This window comes from Chlorocebus sabaeus, chromosome 20 (genome assembly GCF_047675955.1).
Source record: "Chlorocebus sabaeus isolate Y175 chromosome 20, mChlSab1.0.hap1, whole genome shotgun sequence".
In the NCBI taxonomy this organism is placed as follows: Eukaryota; Metazoa; Chordata; class Mammalia; order Primates; family Cercopithecidae; genus Chlorocebus; species Chlorocebus sabaeus.
Genome location: NC_132923.1, coordinates 72,733,099 through 72,759,395, shown reverse-complemented (window position 1 = coordinate 72,759,395; position 26,297 = coordinate 72,733,099). Strand labels below are relative to the sequence as shown.

General features: G+C 40.7%; 1 protein-coding gene and 1 long non-coding RNA gene across 2 annotated transcripts in view; one reads left to right on the top strand and one right to left on the bottom strand.

Moving 5' to 3' along the window:
- The window catches only part of ROR1 (receptor tyrosine kinase like orphan receptor 1), a 410,647-nt gene that overhangs the window by 322,472 nt on the left and 61,878 nt on the right, over positions 1–26,297 (top strand). The window lies entirely within an intron of this gene.
- Positions 1,645–20,636, bottom strand: LOC140709233 (uncharacterized). Its single transcript, XR_012089641.1, has 6 exons — positions 19,441–20,636; positions 18,607–18,864; positions 18,383–18,457; positions 18,150–18,293; positions 15,849–15,922; positions 1,645–2,413 (listed from the first exon to the last, which is right to left on the bottom strand). It is a non-coding gene; the product is annotated as an uncharacterized lncRNA (long non-coding RNA).

Here is a 26,297-nt window from a genome sequence, read left to right as displayed (position 1 = left end):
CTAAGAACGCATTTCTTATCAAGAGAATAATCTGCTTTTCATTCTGCTTCCTACCTAGCTCAGCAGAGCACAAAATGCCCAAGCTAGATCCCTTATTCCCCTGTGAATATCTTCTGTTTAGACTCGTCCATCATCGGTGGGGCCTATGGCAGACATAGATGTTTTCACAGTTACCACACAGGGCCAACTGTTTTCGTAAGGGTGACCACTTAGGACAGCTTTGGGCTCTTGAGCTGTCCTCTGTTGAAGCCGGGAAACCCTAAGCTGTCATCTAAGCAACGCCGGGTTGTTCATCCACTTTGAAAGAGACAACTTTATGGTCCTGATGACATTTCCTATATTATATTAAGGATGCATCTTGAGAGGATGTGTTGGATTTGTTTTCTGGACAAGCTGGAAGAGTCTCTCTCTTTCTGTTTTAGCCACGGCCCTTTGTAGGGTTTGTTTTTCCTGCTGTCCCAGAATAGACGACTTAATGGGTTGCTGAAAATGTCCAGGCTGCCTCTGGCTCTGGGGGTAGCTCGGCCTTAACAATGGAAGGCATTTAGCAGAGCCTCATGTTTTAGAGCAAGAAAGACTTGAGAGAGCATCTCATCTGGTATTTTTCAAGGTGCTTTTTAATTTTTTACACAGCAAGACTTTTTTTTCCCAATACAAATCTGATGCAAAACCTCAATTTATAAAACAGATTTTTAAAAGAGGGGTGGGAGGTAGAAGACATTCTACCAAATGGTACTTTCCTTGCTATTTTTCCTCCCCCACGTAGTGCCTCCTACCACACACGCACACACTCAGCAATACCTAAGCACTTCTAGTGAACCCTTGGCCTCCCAAAAGCAATAGATACCCCCTGGTCCTGAACCTCTTTTTTTGTGTTTGTCAGGAAACTGAAAAACAGTAAGATACAGTAACTTGCCTAAGACCCCACAGCTAGAGATCTCAGTGCCAGACTGCAACACTTCTAAATGTGGTTTAATCTTCCACTCTACCCCTCTCTAATTTATTGTGCCACTTCACCTTTGAACACTGGAAAAGAGCAGGAAGAAAAAATTATGTACCAGCATGCTCGATTCTTGTACATCTGTCTTTAATTCTCAAAGCAACTTTACAAGGTGGGCGTTAGTATTATACCCATTTTACAGAAAGGTTAAATCACTTGTCCAGTGAAACTCAGCCAGAAATGGCACAACTCAAATTGAAAGCTAGGCCTATCTAATTTCAAAGCTGTTCTTTCTATTATACCACAGGATTAAAAAATGCCAACTATTGCTTGTCATAAATGAAACCCTCTCTTAACATGACAAGTCTGACTCAAAAAGCCTGACTCATAATTCATGAAATACTAAGTAACTCTTCTTAAATAACTACCATAGAGTGTCCCTCTCCAAAGTTTTCTATGACTATTGCAAGCATGTTTACCCTTTAACAAACAACACCCCTTTCTCTAGGAATCATTCCCTGTCACTCCTCTACCCTATCCCATCCAGAAATTGGGGCTCTAGAAACCATGATTTTGATGTTTAATTCAAGTCAGGTCTTGAGTGGGCCAAGCTAGGAATGAGGACCAGGAGAGAGTTAAGATGTAAAATTTTACTCACTGTATGGATTGAACAGTGGAAAGAGAACCAAAGAAATGAAGAGAGATCTTGTGACAACTTACATCTCTGGTTTACTTTTGCCTTTCAGTTCAATGAAACAGACTACTTACCATATAATTTAGTCTGCCTTTTTTTCCTGAAGCTTTGGGGTGTGTGTATATGTGTCTCTGTGTATGTGTGTGTTGTTGTTGTTGTTTTGTTTTGTTTTGTTTTGTTGGAGACAGTCTTGCTCTGTCGCCCAGGCTGGAGTACAGTAGCATGATCTTGGCTCACTGCCACCTCCACCTCTTGGGTTCAAGCGATTCTTATGCCTCAGCCTCCTGAGTAGATGGGATTATAAGCATGCACCACCATGCTCCGCTGATTTTGTGTGTGTGTGTGTGTATTTTTAGTAGAGACAGGGTTTCACCATATTGGCCAGGCTGGTCTAGAACTGCTGACCTCAAGTGATCCACTTGCCTTGGCCTCCCAAAGTGCTGGGATTACAGGCATGAGCCACTGTGCCCAGTCTCCTTCCTGAAGCTTTGAATTTATGTTACTTGTAAACCAAACAGTCCTACTGACTGTATTATCAAATCGGATGGCCTGAGGATTCCTCAGATAGGTTCAGGCTGCCTTCCTGTTGCAATCATGCTTATTTTACATTCACATCATACAGTGCTGCCGTGACTGGAGTCCTCAGCAATCAGTTATTCCAGTCCTCTTTGTTTATACTGAAACAAGTCACTATAAAATCTCCTGTTCACACAGATAAGGTACAGTATCCAGAGAAAGCCAATCTGCTCTAACCTTATTGTCTCTTAGACTTCTCCCTGCTGGACAGAAAATGTAAAATCGAAATGTTCAAAATAAATAAGCCAGGGATACTAAGTTCAATTACATAGAACAAAATGCTTTATATTTTACAAACATTAACTTGAGAAGAGAAATCTATGTTATTATGGTCTCCAAATGGCAATAGCCAAAATTTCTACTAGCAATAAGATAGATAATTATGGTACTATATATTCATACAGCAAAATAATATACAGCAACAAAAAGTCATGAATTACAGTTACAGGCAGCAACATCATTGAATGCCATGTTAATTCCCACTTGTGATAGAAATCAAAATAATAGTTACCTCATGAAGGGAATGCCAAGGAAAGTCACAGGGGAGGTTCCTGGTGCCATAACGTTTGATACCTTTATTTAGGTGGTAGTTACAGAGCTGTGTTCACTTTGCAAAAATTAATTGAATTCTATATTCATCATTTGTGCACAATTATTTGTGTATATTATACTTCAATTGTAAAAGCTTACCCCAAAAATATCTGAATTATTCGATATTAGACATAAAACTTACTTCCTCTAGGTCATGCTCTCCCATTACACAAAACAAGAAATTAAACTCAACATTCTTAAAACTGGAAGTGATCTAAGAAAGAGTATCTAGTTCAAACATGAAATGTTTTACAGAAAGAGAGACCAGGGCCAAAGAAGTGATAGGCTATAAATTATGAAGTTTATAATTGGTAGAGCCAAGATTAGTCCTTAGATCTTTTAGCTATGTTAACAAAGATATTCTAAATAAACCTCTTAATACTATTCTAAAATAATTTGCTCTGAAGTATACTTTTGTACTAGGAACAAAGGGTTTGTAAAATAAATAAATAATGTGAACAATACCATCAGTGTTTGCATAGAAACAATATGATATCATTCTTAAAGATAAAATCCCTTTGTCACTCACTCCATGAGATACCATCTGATTTGGTTTCTGAAAATTTTGGCAAAGTTATACATTGCTTGAAATCTCATTCCCAGGCTGTATTTGAAATAAAGCCTTTTTTTTTTTTTTTTAAACTTTAATTTCAGGGCTACTTGTGCAGGATGTGCAGGGTTTTTACACAGATAAATGTGTGTCATGGGGTTTGTTGTACAGATTATTTCATCAGCCAGATATTAAGCCTAGTATCCATTAGTTATTTTTCCTGATCCTCTGTGTGCTCCCACTCTCCACCCTCCAATAGGCCCCACTGTGTGTTGTTCCCCTCCATGTATCCATGTGGTTCTCATCATTTAGCTCCTACTTATCAGTGAGAACATGTGGTATCTGCTTTTCTGTTCCTGCATTAGTTTGCTAAGGATAATGGCCTTCAGCTCCATCCATGGCCCTGCAAAGGACATGATCTCATTCTTTTTTATGGCTGCATAGTATTCCATGGATTATATTATACATACCACATTTTCTTTTTCCAGTCTATCATTGATGGGTATTTGGGATGATTCCATGTCTTTGCTATTGTGAATAGTGCTACAATGAACATACTCATGCACGTGTCTTTATAATAGAATGATTTATATTCCCTTGGGTATATACCTAGTAATGGGATTGCTGAGTCAAATGGTATTTCCGTCTTTAGGTCTTTGAGGAATCACCATACTGTCTTCCATAATGTGTAACTATTTACACTCCCACCAACAATGTATAAGTATTCCTTTTTTCTCCACAACCTCACCAGCATCTTTTTTTTTTTTTTAAATAATAGCCGTGAAATAAAGTCTTGATGATGATAATGATGATGATGTCAGGGATTATGACAATGTAAACAATGATGACAATGGTACAGTCTTATGAGTGGTATGTTTCCTAATTTGCTAAATTAGTTTCTAATGGCTACTCTAACAAAGTAGCACAAACTTGTTGACTATCTTACAGTTTTGAAAGTCAGAAGTCCAAAGGGGGCCTCACTAGCCTAAAATTAAAGTTCCTTTTGGAGGCTCAAGGGGAGAATCCATTTCTTCGTCATTTCCAGGCTTTAGAGGTGGCCTGCATTTCTTGGCTAGTGGCCCTCTTCCAAATTCAGTCAGCAACAGACAGTGGAATCCTTCTGAACACTGCCTCATCGTAACATTCTGACTTTCTGCCTCTTTTCTCCATATTTAAAGGATGCTTATATTCCACTGGACCCACCCAGAAAATTCAGGAGAATCTCCTTATTTTGAGGTCAGCTGATTACTGAGCTTAATGCCATCTGCAGCCTTAATTCCCACTTGCCATGTAACATATTCAAATACTCTGGGGATTAGGACATTCACATTTTTAGGGGCCTTTATTCTGTTTATCACAGACAAGATTGTATTTATGCATTTTTAAAGTATATATATAAACATATATATGTTTAAATATATATAAAAACATATATATGAAAAAAATATATATATATATATAAAGCCTTGAGACAATGCTTTACCTAGAACAAAGTTATTTGGTTCTAGGTATAATTATTTCCATTTTACCAAGGGAAAAAAAGAAAAGAATAAGGTGAAGCAAATTGCCTACATTTCTTGAACTGATTATGGCAGAGTCGGGACTGGAAGCCAGATTTCCAAACCCGGTGTTCTCATTCAGTGAAAAGTGATTTTCCTAAACCCAGCTGTCCTGTTCCTCAAGCTCCAGAACCTCTGGAAGGTGAACGGTGGTGGATCGTTTGAGAATTTAGGTGGGTGTTGTTTCAGACGTTGAAGGATTTGAGAGATGAAGGATTGGCAGTTGCCATATAGGAAGTGCTAGTCCATGGACAAATTTATGCAAAAGGCTACATTCTCCATCAATTTACACACAATTGCTACCCATCTGTAAGACTTAGCATCTGCCTCACACTCTCCTATATTTAATCCTCAGCCTGGATGATGTGCTTGTCACAAATCAATATTTCTCCCACTCTACAGGAACTTCAGCCCTTTCAAATTTGTTCCAGGTAGTTTGGGGAGACTCCAGGGCGGTGATGAAATAAAGTGAAAGCCCCTGATTTACTGGATCTGGAGGCTTGTGCTATGAGTGAGTAGTGAGGGTGAAAGACCCTTATCACAAGTATTTGTGCTTTTAGATGCACTGAGTCCCCACCCAGAGGTAGGCTCCCTGCCAACTCAGTCCCCAACCCCCTCTGAAATGGGGAAGAAGAGGCCTGGGCTGTGCAGTTCAGTTCAAGCACCACAAGTTCTTTACTTGTGCTTGCAGCAAATAGAAAAGCATATTTCTGACTTGGCCCCTAGTGTGAGGTCTGGTCTTGGAGGTTCCACAGTCTCTCTTAAGACTCTCACTGGCTCACTTCTGCTGCCCCTCCTCACGCCAGAATTCTCAGGCAAACTAAGCTCAAGCACAAAGTAGGGCTCCAGTGCAGCCCAGAACTTAAAGCACTTTGCTAGGTGCAGGCCTGGCTTTGGTATGAGTCTGTGTAATTTGTCCCATTTTGTCACAGTTTTCAGTCACCCCTCCCTGTTTATAGTGGTTCCAGGGCTTTGGGATTCTTCAGGATCAGTCCTGCATAGTCCAGCCAGAGGGGATCACTGTTCTCCAAGGTACTACAGACCTCTTCTTTCATCCCAGATGACTGTGGGGCAGAATCAGCTTTGTGATATTGATACAGACCCGAAGTAGATCCTTTTAGACTTCAGGACTTCATCAGCCTGAAATAATTTTCTCAGTACTAAGTAAATCGTTGCCCCAACAATGATGAAACATAAATATTAGGGCTATGGGTGAAATAAGTTGCTGAAGGAAATTTAATGTTATCAATAATATAATGGAATTTTGCCCTGTTTTACAGTTCATAAAGCACTTTCACACATGTTATTCATGTCATCAGGAAATGTTTACTAGCGGGCCCCAGTGCTATAGATACACCAGGAAGCAAAGCAGAGATTGTGCTCTCGCAGGCCTTCTTCTGGGATTATAAAGTGAGGCTGCTGAAGAGTGAACCTGTAATCTTACACATTAGTGTATACTCCCACCATGGAGCCATATCCTGCTCACAGTGCATGTCATCACAAACAACTCCCTGAGGCAGGCAAGACTGCTGATACTACCTCCACGTCAGGGATCAGGCAACTGAGCCTCAGAGTGGTGAAGAATCTTGCCAAAGCCCCACAGATTGATATGTTAAATCTGTGTTCAGTTCTGGTGATCCTTCCAGTATGCCGGTTTGTTGCAAAGCACGGTGCCTGGTCCATAGGAAGCCCTCAGTAAATATGAATAGCTGCTAAGTGCTCAGTCAATGCCACCTGCTATTATACTTGTCACGGTGGCGTGAGAGGGATGACAAAAGTCATTTGAGCATCTGAACTCATCAGAGGCCGCCAGAGGAACATTCTGTGCCAGAGTATTTGCATTCCAACTGGAAATTATAAAAGAAAAATAAAACGTTTATATTTTCTAGTTGGCTGTAAATAAAGAAATAATGATAAAAATAAATTAGTTGCCTGACCTAATGCTTTAAAGCTTACAGATTGAGTAATGTCTTTTTCCAACAGTAAATTTAGTTAACAGTTATTTGTAAAATAATTAAAATTTCAAGCAACACATGCTCATTTTGCTTAACTAAGTTTGTGGGTTTATTGTTGAAAATAAAGATCAAATAGTCTGTGTGCAGTTGCTTACGCCTGTAATCTCAGCTCTTTGGGAGGTCGAGGCAGGCGGATCATGAGGTCAAGAGTTTGAGACCAGCTGGCCAATATGGTGAAACCCCATCTCTACTAAAAAATACAAAAGTTAGCTGGACGTGGTGGCACACGCCTATAGTCCCAGCTACTCAGGAGGCTGAGGCAGGAGAATCACTTGAACCCGGGAGGTGGAGGTTGCAGTGAGCCAAGATCGTACCACCACAGTCCAGCCTGGGCAACAAATATTACAAATCATACACAATAGATGTTGAGTTAAATTCAATTCAGTTGGCTTTTTTTTGATTTGGTAATTAAAAAAAAAAAAAAAAAGTTGGCCATGTATGGTGGCTCATGTCTGTAATCCCAGCACTTTGGAAAGTTAAGTTGGGAGGATAGCTTGAGACCAGGAGTTTGAGACCAGCCTGGGCAACATGGCAAGACCTCATCTCTACTGTTTCTTCTTAAGCAATTGTTCTTTCCTGGCATCCTTGGGTTCCCGCTCAAGAATGTAAGCTCCACAAGCAATAGAGCAGAATTTGTGCCTGTTTCTTTCACTGTCATCTCCTTTTTTATTTTATTTATAAAAAATAAATTTTTTTTAATTTTATTTATAAAACATAAAAAATCAGTTAGGTATAGCAGTGCATTCATATAGTCCCAGCTACTCAGGAAGCACAGGTGGGAGGATCACTTGAGCCCAGGAGGTCGAGGCTGCAGTGAGCTGTAATCACACCACTGCACTCCAGCCTGGGTGTCTGAGAAAGACCTTGTCTCAGGAAACAAACAAAATAAGCCTATCAGTAATATCCTCAAATGTTAATAATTGATACCCTGATTTAGAGATAGTGATATCTATGTACTTTATATCAGCATCACTTAATTCTGATAAATACTCCAAGCCTTCATTTTGCTTTTAAGTAAAAGGTGTAAAATTCATCTGGGAATATATCAAACCCCCCGCTAGTGCCTGTCCTCCAATGATCAAGCCGACACATAGCTGAGTCATAACAAATGTGTTTTAAGGGAATATCAAGCATTAGCAATCCACCCACCACAGGAAAACATCTAATTCTATGGAGTCAAGAGTCAGTCCTCATTCTAAATGCAGATACTCTGGGGTATGTAATTCAACCTAAGCAAGTGCCCCCTCTGTGCCTGGACCATGGAATAGATCGTTCATAAGATTGCTGCGTCTCAGGAGACGGGTCTTTTCAGGAGCACTCGATGATTAGGCCAAGTTATTTGGGAAAGCCAGTCACTATATTTATTTTTACAAGCCAGATGCTGGCGCGTAGTGCATTCTTTTACCAAAATAAAAGGGATTTGGAGAAAAGGAAAGGTTCAGGGTCACAGATGAAATCATGAGGGTATTATACACAGTTTATGGGTAGACATTTTTACTTTTACCTTCTACAATGGTTCTGAAAAAGCCATTCGGCTGCTCTGTGCAGAAAGTAAACAGGGAAGAGTTTTATGCCCTCAGTAGAGTAAAAACCTTAAACTGGGACATCAAGGGACTCCATGCCTGAGGCCATGGAGAGGCTAATAGTGCCACAGGGTACGGAACAGGGGAGTCTCTGTTCACCGTGGTGCTGTCTCATTCCTAAGGAGTCTTTGGGAGCCCATAGTTAAGCTGTTTTGATAAACACTAAGTAATAAGCAGATATGGACATGTGGGATTGATTAAGAGAGGAGGGATTAACTAATGCACTAAATAACCCATCACACATGATAGGTTGGGGAGGAGATAGAGACATAATGGTACAAGCTCCTGACCAACAAGGGCCCTGAGATTTTCCTTCAGTCCACAAATATTTACTGAGCACCTACTGTGAGCCAGCTCCTGTTCTAAGAACGAAGGATATGACAGTGAAAGAAACAGGCACAAATTCTGCTCTATTGCTTTGGAGCTTACATTCTTGAGCGGGAACTCAAGGATGCCAGGAAAGAACAATTGCTTAAGAAGAAACAGAAATCACAATGAGAAGAAAGAGAGTGATGTGGTAGAGGGTTGCTACTTTACATGGGTTGATTGGGGGGCCTCTCTGATAAGGTGACATTTGGGCAAAGGCTTGAATGAAGTGAGAGAATGAACCATGAGTTTATCTGAGAGAGAGAGACAGATAATTCCAGGCAAACAGGACGGCTAATCTAAAAGCTTTGTGACAGAAGCATGTTTGGCAGAATCGAGGAGTAAAAAGGCATCCTAGAAATTGCTTGGGTAATGCTTTACGATTAATTGTCATCTCCTTTCAACTTGTTACAGACCCCTGCTTTTAGGTGTATGCTATATAGTTATTGGCCAAACATTAAGAGCTGGTCCCCATTAATAACTGTAACACTTCCTGTATTCAGGCGATGAGGAAAAGAAGGTCCTGCTCTCAAGAGGTGCAAGCAGGGATGGGGAGAGGTCTGGAGAGAATGGGAGACAGAGGCACCAACAGCTAAGTAGACTACAAGTAGGTAGCAGAACCCTGACCTCCACATTTCTCCTGTTTGTTTTAACAGCTCCACTTAGCAGCACCACAAGAAGGAGTGTGGAAAGTATGGAATCATATCTGTTTGTGCGGTTTTTACATTTCAGGCGACTAAGTGAAATGGTAAATGAAACCAAATCTATTGCCTCTATCCCTGTCAGTGTGAGGCAAAGAAGGAAAATAAACTTCAACTCCTGGTGTAGACAGCGGAAGGGTGAGACAAGCAAACCCAGCTCCTTCACACACACTTCCTTTCTTCTCACAAAGAGAAGTCCCTCTCAGTCCGTCAGAGCTTACATTGATGTGTCCAGAGAGGGAGGTTAAGGGAACCCTGGAGATTCATTGTTGGGTCTCATAGTTGTACTTTTATTCACCTGCCTTTTATTACATGTCCACGGTGCGCCAGCATTGTGCTGGTGATACAAGTGCTGTGATGGGAATATGCACAAAGGTCAGCTTAGAAGAAACTTCCCGAAGAATGCAACAGGTGTCTATCTCAAAGCCAGACAAGTAGGGTTTGATTGACTTCACTTTTTTTAAACAGTTAATTCATTGTTCATCTGCCCAATTCATCTCAGAGCCATGGTCTAGAGCAGGATTTTTTAACCTTGACACCTGAACCTGGATAATAATTTCTGGTTACAGGGGCTGCCCTGTGTATTACAGGACGCTTAGCAGCATTCCCTGGCCTCCACGCACTGGATGCCAGCAACCCTTCTCTCCCCAGTTTCAACAACCAAAAGTGTCTCCAGACAGTGCCAGGTGTCCCCTGGGATGACAATCACCCCCCTGTTGAGAATCATTGGTCCAGATGAGGAAGTCCCAGGCCAGGCCTGGTGTTACTTACAATCTCCAGGTACACAAGAATGAGGCAATGAGGCTCTTCTTATGAACATCTGGTCTCATTTTCCATGAAGCTTGAACAATAGGAAACAGGCTAAAAAAGCAGCAGGGAGACGTTAGGTTCGCTACGGAAAAGAATTTCCTGCTTAAAAAGTTTGTAAGAAACTAGAAAATCTCAATGCAACATTTATAAAATATCTTCTACTTTAGATATGTGAGTGAAACAAAACTTCATTAAGCTGCTTATTTAAAGGAAAAGTTAATCTGCAGTAAGAGGACAAAGTCAGAAAGAGTTTGTTTCTTTAAAAATATGTAATTGCCATTTCAATATATTTAACTACAATTATCAGTTAAAATTTGCCTGAAATGGTTGGTGATTTAAATGTGTTTTCTGAGGCTTTGAGAACTTAGTATATTAACTGAATGTAAATGACTTTCACATGAGTCCTTATAAATAGTATGTTTTCATAAGTGAATACACAGTGTTCTCTAAATAACTGTGGACACTTAATTTTTTCATGTTACTGAACATACAGATTTCAGTTCTCCCATTGTCTGAATTAACATGATTCTAAATTAGTCATGTCTCACTTCACTTTAAAAAAAAAAAGTTTCTATCTAAAAGGAGGGAAAGAATGAATATTTATTGACCACCCATTTGTGCCAGGCTTTGGGCAAGGTCAGCAGTTCTCTACCAAGGGTGATTTTGCCCTCCAGGGGACACTTTGCAATGTCTACAAACATTTTTGGTTATCACAACTGGAAAGGTATTACATGAGCATCTAGTGGGTTAAGGCCAGAGATGCTGCTAAATATCCTACAGTGCACAGGCCAGCTTGCTCCAACAAACAACTCTCCAGCCCCAAACGTCAACAGCGCTGAGATTGAGAAACTCTGCACTAGGCTATTTATCTATGTTATCTTATATCACCCTTAGGACATTTCTTAAAACATCCTTAGTATTATTAATCCCCTATTACAGATGAAGAAACTCAGGCTTAGAGGGGTGAAGCAACTTGTTCAAGATCCTAAAACTAGTACATGGAAGAGTCAGGGTTCATATCCACACCCTAGGTGCCGTGGGCAGCTCTCTCTACCACACTGAGCTGTCCTCTTGTAGGTGGTTTTTTATTTATCATTATTATTTTTACTTAAAGCCATGTGTGACAGGACTTTGCAAGGAGGATGCTGATGAGTCCAAAGGAAAAGTCACAAGTGTACCCAGTCCTCTACTAAGCAGTTTAACATGAAGTAATATACATCCTATCCCTTCATGGGTAGTAAATTTTTTTATTATTATTATTTATTTTATTTTACTTTAAGTTCTGGGATACATATATAGAACATGCAGGTTTGTTACACAGGTATACGTGTACCATGGTGGTTTGCTGCACCTATTGACCCGTTCGCAAAGTTCCCTCCCCTCACCCCCGCCCTTCAACAGGCCCTGGTGTGTGCTGTTCCCCTCCCTGTGTCCATGTGTTCTCATTGTTCAGCTCCCACCTATGAGTGAGAACATGCGGTGTTTGGTTTTCTGTTCTTGTGATAGTTTGCTGAGAATGATGGTTTCCAGCTTCATCCATGACCCTGCAAAGGACATGTACTTATCTTTTTTTATGGCTGCATAGTATCCCATGGTGTATATGTGCCACATTTTCTTTATCCAGTCTATCATTGATGGGCATTTGCGTTGGTTCCATGTCTTTGCTATTGTAAATACTGCTGCAATAAACATACGTGTGCATGTGTCTTTAGAGTAGAATGTTTTATATTCCTTTGGGTGTATACCCAGTAATGGGGCTGCTGGGTCAAATGTTATTTCTGGTTCTAGGTCTTTAAGGAATTGCTGTACTGTCTTCCAGCAGTACAGATATGGCAGATATGGACATGCGGAATTGATTAATAGGCAGATATGGACATGTGGAATTGATTAAGAGAGGAGGGATTAACTAATGCACTAAATAACCCATCACACGTGGTGGGTTGGGAGGAGGTAGAGACTTAATGGTACAAGCTCCTGACCAACAAGGACCCTGAGATTTTCTTTCAGTCCACAAATATTTACTGAGCACCTACTGTGAGCCAGCTCCTGTTCTAAGAACGAAGGATATGGCGGTGAAAGAAACAGGCACAAATTCTGAGTTTTTAACATGAAACGATGTTGAATTTTATCAAAGGCCTTTTTCTGCATCTATTGAGATAACCATGTGGTTTTTGTCTCTGGTTCCAGTTTTACATTTAATTAGTGGGAGCTAATTTGCATTCCCACTAACAGTGTAAAAGTGTTCCTATTTCTCCACAGCCTCACTAGCATCTATTGTTTGTTGACTTTTTAATACTCGCCATTCTGACTGGTGTGAGATGGTATCTTATTGTGATTTTGATTTGCATTTCTCTAATGATCAGTGATATTGAGCTTTTTTTCATGTTTCTTGGCCATGTAAATGTCTTCTTTTGAGACGTGTCTATTCATATTTTTTGCCCACTTTTGATGGGGTTATTTTTTTCTAGTCAATTTGTTTAAGTCCTTATAGATGCTGGATATTAGGCCTTTGTCGGATGGATAGATCACAAAATTTTTCTCCCATTCTGTAGGCTGCCTGTTCACTCTACTGATAGCTTGTTTTGCTGTGCAGAAACTCTTTAGTTTAATTAGATCCCATTTGTCACTTATGGCTTTTGTTGCAGTTGCTTTTGGCGTTTTTGTCATGAAGTCTTTGCCCATGCCTATGTCCTGAATGTTATTGTCTAGGTTTTCTTCTAGGGTTTTTATGGTTTGGGGTTTTACATTTAAGTCTTTAATTAATCCTGAGTTAATTTTTGTGTAAGGTATAAGGAAGGGTGATCCAGTTTCAGTTTTCTGCATATGGCTAGACAGTTTTCCCAGCAACATTTAATGAATAGGAGATCCTTTCCCTATTGCTTGTTTTTGTCAGGTTTATCAAAGATCAGATGGTTGTAGATGTGTGGTGTTATTTCTGAGGTCTCTGTTCTGTTCCATTGGTCTATATGTTTGTTTTGGTACCAGTATCATGCTGTTTTGGTTACTGTAGCCTGTAGTATAATTTGAAGTCAGGTAGTTTGATGCCTCTAACTTTGTTCTTTTTCCTTAGGCTTTTCTTAGCTATACAGGGTCTTCTTTGATTCCATAGGAAATTTAAAGTAGTTTTTTTCTAATTCTGTGAAGAATGTCAATGGTAGCTTGATGGAGATAGCATTGAATCTATAAATTACATTGGACAGTATGGCCATTTTCATGATATTGATTCTTCCTATCCATGAGGATGGAATGTTTTTCCATTTGTTTGTGTCATCTCTTATTTCCTTGAGCAGTAGTTTGTAGTTCTCCTTGAAAAGGTCCTTCACATCCCTTGTTAGCTGTATTCCTAGGTATTTTACTCTCTTTCTAGCAATTGTGAATGGGAGTTTATTCATGATTTGGCTCCCTGCTTGTCTATTGTTGATGTAAAGGAATGCTTGTGATTTTTGCACATTGATTTCGTACCCTGAGACTTTGCTGAAGTTTCTCACTAGCTTAAGGAGTTTTTGGGGTGAGACGATAGGGTTTTCTAAATATACAATCATGTTGTCTGCAAATAGAGACAATTTGACTTCCTCTCTTCCTATTAGAATATGCTTTTTTTTCTTTCTCTTACCTGATTGCCCTGGCCAGAACTTCAATACTAGGTTGAATAGAGTGGTGAGAAGAGGGCATCCTTATCTTGTACTAGTATTCAAAGGGAATGCTTCCAGCTTTTGCCCATTCAATATGATATTGGCTGTGGATTTGTCATAAATAGCTCTTTTATTTTGAGATATGTTCCATCAATATCTAGTTTATTGAGTTTTTAACATGAAGGGATGTTGAATTTTATCAAAGGCCTTTTCTGCATCTATTAAGATAACCATGTGGCTTTTGTCTCTGGTTCTGTTTATGTGATGGATTACGTTTATTGATTTGCATATGCTGAGCCAGCCTTGCATCCCAGGGATGAAGCCGACTTGATCGTGGTGGATAAGTTTTTTGATGTGGGGGTAATAAATTCTTAGCACACAGGTACCGTCTTTTGTTTCACTTTGTTTTCCTCGTTATTCTCTAAACGTGCTAGTTTATGCATGTCAGAGATCTAGAAGGTCTTGACAGTTCCTCCATCCAGAGTCCCCGCCCTGCCACTGAGGAGTAGCATGCAGTTTCACAAGTCATGTTACCCCAAGAGCTTCAGTTTCCTCATCTGTAAAACAAGGATGAAAACACTTTCCTCACATGGTTGTTGAAATGATTATAGAATAATAATAATAGTCAGAGGTACCACTTATTGTGTGTGTTATGTACTAGGCATTATATTAAGTGCTCTACATGTATTATCTCATTTAATTTTTAGAATAACCTTTTCAGTAGTTGGTGCCCCCATTTTGCAGATGAGATAAGTGAGGCACTAAGAGGTTGTGTAATTTACTTGAGTGCAGGTGGTCAGTAAGTAGCAGAGCCAGCATTTGAACTTAGGATGTCTGGCTCTAAGTCTCAGACTCTCTTAACCACAAAGCCCTCTGTCACGTGCTATACAAATGTGAGAATGATTATGAACAATGATAGCTAGTTTAGGTGATTAAAAAGCTTTATGTGCTTCAGAGAGTTTTCACGGGGTAATCATCATAAATTCCTTTTTCATTTTCTTTGCTGTTCCATCCTTGTGATCATTATGCAGTGCCTATTATGTTTCACCTTTGTGTTTTTTTCCTTCTTTTCACAAGTTTAAATAAGGGAACTAGGGGTCTTTTTTTAAAAGTCTGGCTTTGTTAATAGATTTTCAGAATGCACTTTAAAGTGCCAGCAAATTGAGTGCTTTTCTTGATTAGTAAAGATTGTATTGGGGTTTTTTTTTTTAACAGTTTACTTTTTAAATTTCTATTTTAAGCCCACTTAGAGCTGATTACAATAACCCCTGTTTATAAATATACTTTTACTGGGCCTCACCTCTGACGTATTTTCAAATTCGGTCTCACTCACTCTATTACTAAGTAAAATAATCATTCATCACGTGGAGGTAGGGTAGAATAAGAGCATATTTCTGCAGCTACCTCTGTGTTCTGAGGGAGCCAGTCATAAATATTCAGCATCGGTGGTCAGAGTTTGGTTCTGCGTTAAATCATAATCATTTTACTGGTGAATAAATGGCATGTTTAATTATTTTATATGGTTGTATGAATTTTGGTTTTGATTTGGGCATCATATTTTTAACATCTGGGTTTTTTTGTTCACTTGTCTTTTTTTTGTTTGTTTTGTTTTTAAATCACTGTTTAGGCCGGGCATGGTGGTTCATGCCTATAATCTCAGCACTTTGAGAGGCTGAGGCGGGTGGATGGTCTGAGGTCAGGAGTTCAAGACCAGCCTGACCAACATGGTGAAACCCTGTCTCTACTAAAAATACAAAAATTAGCCAGGCATGGTGGTGCATGCCTGTAATCCCAGCTACTAGGGAGGCTGAGGCAGGAGAATTGCTTGAACCTGGGAGGCAGAGGTTGCAGTGAGCCGAGGTCACACCACCGCACTCCAGCATGGGTGACAGAGCGAGACTCCATCTAAAAAAAAAAAAAAAGGTCACTGTTTAGCTTTAAGTGGTAGGAAACAAAATGTGAAGTCACTGTAGTCTTTAAAAATCTCAATTAGCCAGAACATTCAAATGGCTGGGTGTATTCAGCACTCCACTTCTGGGAGGAAGAGTTAAGTGACAAGGGCGGAGCTGGTCGTGGGAATCACTATGGGGCTCCCAATGCCCAGGCAAGTCAGGTTGAGTGAGCCGCCAGTCCACCCGTCACACCACACACACACACACACACACACCCACCCCAATACAACATTCTAAAACAACAAGTGAGCAAAAGAGTGTTCAGCAATGACAGTCTTAAATGGAAAAGTCAGAGAGATGAGGTCTCAAAGGGACATTCTGTGTTCTGGAGATTGTGTAGAGAGGTACAGAAGAAAGTCATTTGGCAACAAGTTTCAACAAGCTTCTGTTATATGGGTCACCCTTACAGGGTCATAAGCATCCCTTGGGGGATTGTTGAAAATAATGTTTAGGACCCTATCCTGGTCCTCCCAAATCCAAATCTCCAGAAAACCCAGGGAAAATGATTTATTTAAAGGACCACAGGTATCTTGGACCCACCCTAGAACTACTGAATCACAATCTCTAGAGCTTGGGCCAGGAATTAGAATGCAAAAGAAGCTCCACAGATACTTCTGATCTCTGGGGGTGGTTCCTGGCAATCTGCATCTTTAGTCCAACCTCTAGGTGTGTCTTACAGATACCCCAGTTTGAGAGATGTGGCATCAACTATTGTTCTGAGTTTTATCAGAGCAGAGGCAGCCAAATCTTCTACACCTTATTGATTAGCTCCAATGCACAAGATTGGCGTGAAAACAGCTTATATTAAAGTTTACTTAAAAATTATACATTTCTTATTTATTTTAATCTTCACAGTCTTGTGAGGCTGCTGTAGCTGGAATTATAAATGAAGAAAATGAGGTTTAGAAAGGATAAGTAACTTCTCCAAGGTATTTTCTGAGCAATCTGAGCAGGTGGCAGAGTTTGGGCTCAAATCACATTTTTTGACTCAAGCCCCGAGCTCCGTTCCTGCACTTACAATTTGGTGCACAGTGCCTAGATAGCACCTTCACACATAGAATCTTCCTTGTGCTATAGAAGAGCCCTGTAGGCAAAGTTACTTATCCTTTCTGAAAAATCACAATTTCAGCTCACTGCAACCTCTACCTCCCAGGCTCAATCAATCCTCGTGCATCAGCCTCCCAAATGGCTTGGACTACAGACACACACCAGCATGCCAGCTAATTTTTATATTTTTTGTAGAGAACAGGGTCTCACTTTGTTGCCCAGGCTGGTCTCAAACTCATGGGCTCAAGCAATCCTCCCACCTCTGCCTCCCAAAGTGCTGGGATTATAGGTGTGGGTTACCTCATTCAGGCCCTCCTCCCTTCCTTTTATTATATGGTAGGGTGGAATGGGCAGGAATATGTTGTCTTTTGGGGGCTTCTGATTTCCAAATGTCCTATTATTTAGCCCTACCAACAGATACAACTCAGACCAGAGCTAACCCTGTCAGTTTAGACATCACTTCCTCTAGGAAGCCTTTGCTATATCCCTCCAGTAAAAGGTCACGTGGCCTCCTCTGCATACTCAGTCTCCCTGTCTTTGTCCATACCACATAGCATTATCTGTTCCATGAGGCCAGGTATTCTCCATATGTACAATAGGAACATAACTTTTAATCAAATATTCGTGGAGTTAATGAACAAGTGCAATTAGAATCGGTGGGTAAATCCTTCTGATATTCAAAGCAATGAAGGCAACTCACTTTTCTCCTCTGCCTATTCTAAAATCAAATTATCTTTTATTCATATTGTCTTTTTAAACTAGATCTTATGTGCATAAATGTATTGTAAAGTGGGAAGGAAGACCATTAGAGGCAAGTACTTCCTTCTCCGTTTGATGATGAGGAATCTGAAGGTAAGAGGCAGCAAGTAACTTTTCTAAGGTCACACAGCCTATCAGGTATAGAGCTGGGTTTTACATTCAGGTCAGTTGAACATTGAGCCCTGAGGACAGGCAGCTGGCAAGTACCACAGCTGAGATTAAAACGCAAGTCTTTGAATTCCCATCCTCATCTTTCTTCTGCTCGCTTCCTGCCTGAAAAACAGGATAACTAAGGAGGGTTGTTTCTGTTTGTAATTTCAAAGTTAGTACTCAATTTATCACAAGGGTCTCTTAAATCATACAGTGTTCATTGCCTACATATTCCTTGTGAGGGTTAAGCTTTGGTCTTCCTCGTTTTACCAGATGGGAAACCAAGGCCAGGAAGTTTCAACATTCTCACCAGCTCTTCAGAAAGCTCATGTATCTTGGAAGCAGAAGGCAGGATGGTGCTGGAGGGGCTGAGAGTAGGTAGGGAATTACGAGACTATGTTAGGAGCAGTGGAGTAAAGACCTTTAACTTCAAACCATTTAAAAAATACTTTCATACCATATTTTTGTGAGCCCAGGTAATTTCTGAATTTCTGATCCAAATCTTTTCCTCCAAAATGCCTGCTAAGAAACTCTAGAGGTGTGGGGGTGAAGCAGGGAGACAGAAGGGAAAAACAAAAAGGACAATGATTCCATTCAGAAACTTAGTCCAAATCCTTGTCTCTTTCTTCTCTCAGAAATCCTCTGTTGTCAGTCCCTGGCATCACCTAGAGATTTCCTTACCAGCAGCATTCTTATGTTTTCAGTAAAACTTCTCCTAGAAGAGCATGTTTTGCTTTTAGGAGCCAGACTTAAGAAAGTGCATCAGCTTAAAAATGCATTTGGTTGTAATTTTTGTCCATGCTGCCATCTGACAGGATTTGAGGATGCTTCCATTTCTGCCAGGATAATAGCTTTGTTATCTGCTGAGATCTGCAAGAGCTCGACAGTACAGGAAATCTGTGTCTCAGCCCCCTGCTCCAAATTTAGCTCATGCATTACCTAAAATTGGGTTTACACAAGGAAAATTACTTTAGTGCTAATCCAGTTGACTTGTAAAGTAAATTTAGCTTCCTCAGGTTCCTAGTTCCATAATCTAAACAGATTTCAACAACAGCTTTAGGAGTCCTCCCACACTTCTTAAGCACCCTCAGGAGCTTGGGTCCCCAGCAAGCTGACCACAGCTACTAGTCGTCTTCAAGCCAGTGATGTTTGCTGCCTTGGTACATTGTCCGTGGCTCCACAATTACACACTGCAGGGTAGGGCTGGAGGTAGTGGGAGAAGATAGCCTTCGACTATTCATTTCACATTTATGTGTCTCCATCTGTAAAACCCTGGTAACAAATGAGGTGCCACATAGAGGGAAAAAGTGGAATTAAATGTTTTGAACCTAACTCACAGAAAATCTGTGGAGTAAAAAGCTGTGGTTACAAGTAACAAAATCTTCCTGTTTTCTTCCTTGTTCCTAAGCATTAGACCTGGGTTCACTTGCCACAACTTACAAACCAGTCAAATGTGATGATGTTTAGGACTTGTTACAGTGGTTTCCCCAAAGCTAATCAATGAAAAGTCTTTACATACCACAAACTGGTCAGCTTTGCAGCAATAGCCTTACCTTCTTGGGGATGCACATGACGTGAGTTACACAATTTTCATGCCAGCCCGTAGCGTTGGGTGCCATTACAAAGCCATGGGTGCCTTACATGAGTGGGAGCCTCGTCGGGGGTTGAAGAGGCTGATCTGATCTGTGCTTCCTCAATTCAGAGGCCATGAGCTTTTGAAAATATGCCTTCCTAGGTGGATTGGCCTGCATGTCATAGTTTACACATATTGAGTGCTGATCATATATCAATAATTGTTCTAAGTTCCATTGTGGGTGAGTGCTATTGTGTGTGTACTATTGGGTAAGTGCTATTGTGATGTTTATCAGATCCTCATAATAACCATATGAAGTAGTAACGGTACTTCATATGGTTATTGTGAGTAGTAAGTAGTAGTAAGTCTCCAACTGGCGCACAGAAAAAAAAAAGGTTAAGTTGTCCAAGTCACATAGCTAGTAAGTGGCAGGCCTAGAATTCCAACCCAGGCATTCTATCATGATTACTAGTGGCCACGAATCAGATGATTATAGTAACTTGTCCTGGACTTGGGAGAGCTGTATGTTGACTCATAGAGCCCCAACAGTGTCTTAATTGATAAACCCAGTGGTTTCTTCTCAGTCACCAATGAACTTTGTAGAATGGGATGCAGCTGGTTACCTTTTCATAGCAACTTTCACCCTTTTTTCCCACCTCTCTGAGACTCTTTTTAGTGTGTTTTGCTGACTTCTCTTCCTCTTTCAACCTCATATTTATGGATTCCCCCACAAGTTTCTGTCCCTGTCCCTCCTCCTTCCCTCACCATCTAATCTCACCTGCATACCTGGTGTGCTCATCAGCTCCTATAGGTTCAACTGGCAGTTCTATAAGCATGACTGAAATTTATCAGCCAACCCTGACTCTTCCTGAACGCAAGATTTGCATTTCCAGCCTCCCATTGGACATTGCCCTATGGACAGCCTGCCAGCATTCCCTATTTCACCTTTCCACATTGGCGCACTAATTTGCACAGTAGCCAGTACATAAGAAGCATGTGATAAATTGGTAATAGATGAAAGAATGCGTAATTTAATGAAGTAGTTGCCACCTTCCATAGATTTAATCTTCCAGACCGCTCTTAACTAAGCTACTTTCTTCCATTTTTCTGAATCCCCTCACTTAACTCTCAGGTCCCCCTCAACCTGCATCTTGTGTTTCTCTTTGTTCTGGTGCCTGTTTTCTTCTCTTCTACACTCTTTTACAGTTATTTCTGTAAATGTCTTTTCTATTCAAGAATGTGCATACATTAAGGCAAGAGACTGTATTTTCTTCATTGGTTTTCACTAAATAGCCTAACACCATACATTTCACAAAGAGGTACACCATATCTATGGAAAGAGTGAATCAGTAAAAGTAGACATAGCACTCTGCAGTTTACAAAGGGCTTCACAGGTACCATCCCTATATTCTGCAGTAGGCTGAAGAGACAGCCGTTGAGTCATTAGCCCCATAGAACAGATGAGGAAGCCGCAAGTTAGTGTGGTTGTTAACGGTCCAGAATCTCACTGCTCTTAAGTCTCCAAGCCATTCTTATGATTTTAAACTGGAAGGCAGATCATCCCCTCATCATGACTTTCTCCCCCATGTACTCAGGAAAAATGAAGGAGAGAGAGAAGAGAACTTTGGGGTGAAAACTCGCATTGGGAACAATTACAAGTGTGTCTGATTTGGTACCTTGGATATTACAACCACTCATCAATTTTCATGTGGCTTCAAAGACCCTCATTTGAAGCTCCTAAGAGCAGCTCACTTCGGAAGAGACCCAGGTACCAATTTATTCTGGAGAGTTCCAGTGTTTCGTCCTAAAAAAATATAAGAAAGCATCAAGCTTAAAAAGATCCAAGGATTTTTCTTTTGGAATCTGACAGATCTGCGTTGGAGGCCCAGCTTTAACATTTAATAGTCGCCTCCCTGCCCCCATCTATAAAATGAAGATAAAAACACTCTTACTCATGGTGACATATGTAGATTAAAAGGAGAAATTTTAAAGTGCTTGGCATGACTCCTGGCATGGGAACTCCGTCCATTTTCTCCCTCTGCCCCTGAATTGTGCCTCTGCCTTTAACTCCTTCTATATGTGGGACCACGACCAGTGAATTTGGGGCCAAGATGAGACTCACCTACCAGGGGAAAAGAGTAGAAAGCCCAAGCTGATGACTGAAGCTGGGAAGTGTCAGCTTCTTGCACAATTGCTGCCCTGTTGGAGCCGCTTGAGGCCATCTCAACGTGCAATGTGACTGACATGCAGTTAGGTCATTGAAATCACACCATCAGAATTCTTCAGCTTAATATGTCACTTCTTAGAAAGTTAATGCCCTTTTGATACTATCAGTATGAAATGTTGAGAAGCAAAAGCTCAAGGCTTAATTTTAGAGGAGAAAGAGCAGTTTCCAAAGGAGTGACTGATGGGAGAGAGACTCAGTTGTTGACTATGCAAAGGTGCCCAGGACAGGTGTGAACAACAAAGCTGGCTTCCTGAGACAGCTAATACTGAAAGAACCTCAGCTCCACAGCCCTGAAGCACCTTTAAAGAAAGGGTCGGGGAGACATGCTTAAGCATTTTTTTTTTTTTTTTTCTGCTGCACAACAAGGCCCAGGGTACTGACAGCGCTGACAGAGCAACTGAGAAGTTGTTTAGGTTGGCATTAACAAACTCGGCACATTGCCTTTTCTGATTGACACAATTCAAACAGGTATCAACTGCCTTTCAGTACCATTGAGAAGTGATGAGCGATGAGGGAATCATAGGGCCATCCAGGTGCATTCCTGGCAGGGACCATGAATCAGCCTTATCTTGTCCCACCTCCTCTTTACACAGGGAGGTAAGCCAAGGCTTGAGACATCATCAGATGTGTGATAAATCCATTAACTGGAATAGTCAGTTAACAAGACTTGTTTGCCTTTTATACCTTTATAGTCTAATTTTGGTTAAGTAGAGGTACAATAGGTAAAAATAAGGTGGTTGTTTTTTGTTTGTTTGTTTTTGAGACAGGGTCTCACTCTGTCACCAGGCTTTTTTTTTGGGGAAAAAAAAAAAAAACTTGCTCTGTTGCCCAGGATGGAGTGCAGTGGCGCAATCATAGCTCACTGCAGCCTTAAACTCCTGAGCTCAAGGGATCCTCTTGCCTCAGCCTCCCGAAGAGCTGGGGCTACAAGCCACATGCCACCATGCCTGGCTAATTTTTTATTATTTATTTATTTATTTATTTATTTATTTTGTAGAGGCAGGCTTGCCTTATTGCCCAGACTGGTCTTGAATTGCTGGCTTTAAGCAATTCTCCCACTCTAGCCTCCCAAAGTGCATTTCTTAAATTCTTATATATGCCTCAGTTTACTCATCTGTGTAAGAGGGTAAATAGAACTTACCTCTTATGGTTGTAATGATAAATAAATGAGATAAAGTGTGTATATATGTGTGTGTGTATATATATATATCACTTAAAAAGAATAAGCACTCAATATATATTTATATTTTATTAATACTGCTATTATCATCTGCTTTTGCTCTATCTCTATTCCTGCCTGATGCACCTGAAGGTTGAGCGGCATTGTAAACAGAGGGTGGCAGCATGAGCTTAGGCATTGTGTGGAACTGGGTGTGAACTTGGGGAAATTGCTTCATTCTCTAAACCTCAGTTTCCTCATCTATTAAATGGGAGGAGTAATACCTGCCTCTATGTGATTCTTGTATGGAACAAGTAAGATCATATTTACAAAGTGCTTAATACACACCTGACAACAAATGATCAACATGATTATGGTTAGAATACGGATTCTAAAAGCATTATAAAGTGCTGGATCATGAAAGATCGTAGCTCTTCATTGATTCAATATTTATTTCTTGAGTACTTACTTTATGCCAGATACAGAGTTTGGCACTGGGGACGCAGATTTACAATGTGTTGAAACAAATAGGGAGTTTCTTGTGAACTCTTGGTCACTAATGAGATGAGACCATCCCGTTCCACCGCACTTTCAAGTTAATCCATGCTCTTCTGTAGAATCCTTACATTCCAGCTGTGGGATGGCTGTGTCTCACATCTCCTCAGATCAAAAAGCATTTCTGCGAACAGTGATATTGAACGTTAAACTGGCTGCATCAAACTTGAAAGGATGGGGCGGTAATTTTGTGTCACAATATTTTTAACATTATGCCTGGCGAATGTGCACATGGTAGATATAAAGGAGGTTTCCAAAGGGGAAGCTTTACTACTTGGACTTTTAAATTGCCAGGCTGCATTCTTGGAAAAGCCACATAAAAGAATACCCCTTTTTAAATGAGTATTACCTCAGAAAGTATAGCTCTTTTACGAAAGGAATATGTTGTTCTGAAGCCTTGTCCTTGATGATTTTACTGATATTGTGATGGTTATTTCAACTAACATAAGAAGGAATCTATTAGATAACAAACATTCACAGATTGCCTCTGCTTGCTGGGAATTACATCCAGCAGCTCAAAGAGCTGGGTGTATTTAAAGGAAAAGGACATTTTAATGTATGATCTCCTCTTCCCTTTGGCACCAATCTGTGTAGTGAGACAACACTTGACTGGGACTCAGGATCTGGCCCTGGCTTCCATTCTGCCATGACTTTGGGAGGAAACTCAAGTTCTGCCTTTTCCGGGAAGTTCTCCCTGACCACCCCAGCCTATGGTGGATTTTCCTGCACTGAATCTATTATGCTTAGATTCCATGGTATATGATTTAACACATTGCCTCTCTAGTTATTTCAACATTTTATATCTTGTCTCTCCAGAAAGATTACATGCTCCTTGAGGGAAGAAATCAAGTCTGCCTTTTGAACCCTCTGGGTAGTGCTGGAAAATAAATATGTCCTCAACCAAGACCTGATTGACTAAGGAAACCAGTGGTTGGTCAATGATGTTACATTGTCTTCAGCTAAAGATTTTTGGGGCAGGGGTTAGAGGGGTGTGGGAGAATGGGGGTTCAACTCAGAGGAAACTTAGTAAAGAGGAAAACGCATAACAGACCTGGTATTGAGTCCCCATCTGGCCAATTAATCACCAAGTTATCAAATGAAGCCTATTTTATCTCTTTGACCTCATTTTCCTCATCTTTGAAACATCTACCTCTTAGCATGATTTTGAGGATGCAATAGAGATAATGCATGGAAAATGCTTTGTATGCAGGAGACCACTTTGTAATGTTATTCATGGCTTCAATTTTCAATTTGGCTTGGGTTAAGAAAAAAAGTATTATTTTTTTCCTCTCAAACCAATGGCGGGGGGGAAGAATGATAAAAATCCGTTTTCTAAAATTACTCTAGCTCGTGTAAGAAGTTAGATCTGCCAGTATTTGCTTTTTTCTCAAATCACCTGCTGCATGCCACACACCTGATTTGTCTGTTGTGTTCATGTAGGATTTTGTAGCTCACAGAAGCATTTTCACATGCATTATCATACGAAAACCCTGTGATACAGGCACTGGTGAAGTAAGTATTCCCCTTTCATTGATGAGCAAACTGAAACTCACAGAGGCTTTAAAAATGCCCTGACATCACCCTGTCAGGCTGACAGTGCCTGCCTCCCTCTAGCCTTGTCGTCTTTCCACAACACCACACTGTTTGTCCTGTACTAATATTAGGCAGCTCCCACAACACATTCTCAATCACAAACATGTTCACCATCTACTTCCTAATTAAGGAGATCAGTTCACTAGCATTTTGTCTTCATAAAAATAATTAAAACAGGAGCTGGGTATCTTTGGCTCATGCCTATAATCTCAACACTTTGGGAGTTCAAGGCGGGGAGATCACTTGAGCCCAGGGGTTTGAGACCAGCCTGTGCAACATGGTGAAACCTTTTCTCTACAGAAAAAACACACAAAAATTAGCTGGGTGTAGTGGCGGGCACTAATGGTCCCAGCTACCTGGGAAGCTAAGGTGGGAGGATCACCTGAGCCCAGGAGGTCAAGGCTGTAGTGAGCCGTGATTGTGCCACTGCACTCCTGCCTGGGTGACAGCATGAGACCCTGTCTCAAAATAATAATAATAATAAAAACATTCAAGCAAGATCCCATTCAGTTTATGTCATTAATAATTCATAATAAATGTAAACATTACAAGCCTGGCCTTTCTGTATTTAGCAGTATAGCAAAATGGTTAAGAATTACATGGACCTGGCCGGGTGCGGTGGCTCATGCCTGTAATCCCAGCACTTTGGGAGGCCGAGGCAGACAGATCATGAGGTCAGGAGTTCAAGACCAGCCTAGCCAACACGGTGAAACCCCATCTCTAGTGAAAATACAAAAATTAGCTGGGCATGGTGGCGCATGCCTGTAATCCCAGCTACTTCAGAGGCTGAAGCAGGAGAATTGCTTGAACTGGGACTCTGGAGGCAGAGGTTGCAGTGAGCTGAGATCGTGCCACTACACTCCAGCCTGAGCTACAGAGCGAGACTCCTTCTCAAAAAAAAAAAAAAGAATTAGGTGGACCTGATTCTAACCCTCGTTCTGATGCTTGGATCAAGGGGAAAATGAGGAGGCTTTTTAGGCCTTGGTAAATCAGAGTTAACAATACCTAGTTAACAATCCCAGTGTTGCAGTGAGAGTGAAATGAGATAATGCATATATAGCACTTACTCCCCCATGTGACTCTTGGATAAAAGCTGTTGGTATTTCAACTGTTCTGGGCTATGTAAATTTAAAAAGATTCATGTCTAGGTGACTCGTGAAGGTCCAGCACGTGGACCGTAAATGTTGTCACGGTTTGATGGTATTAATGAAACACTTCATCGTGTGTCAGCCAGCCTCACCTTGACAGGTCATCTCTGGCTGGCG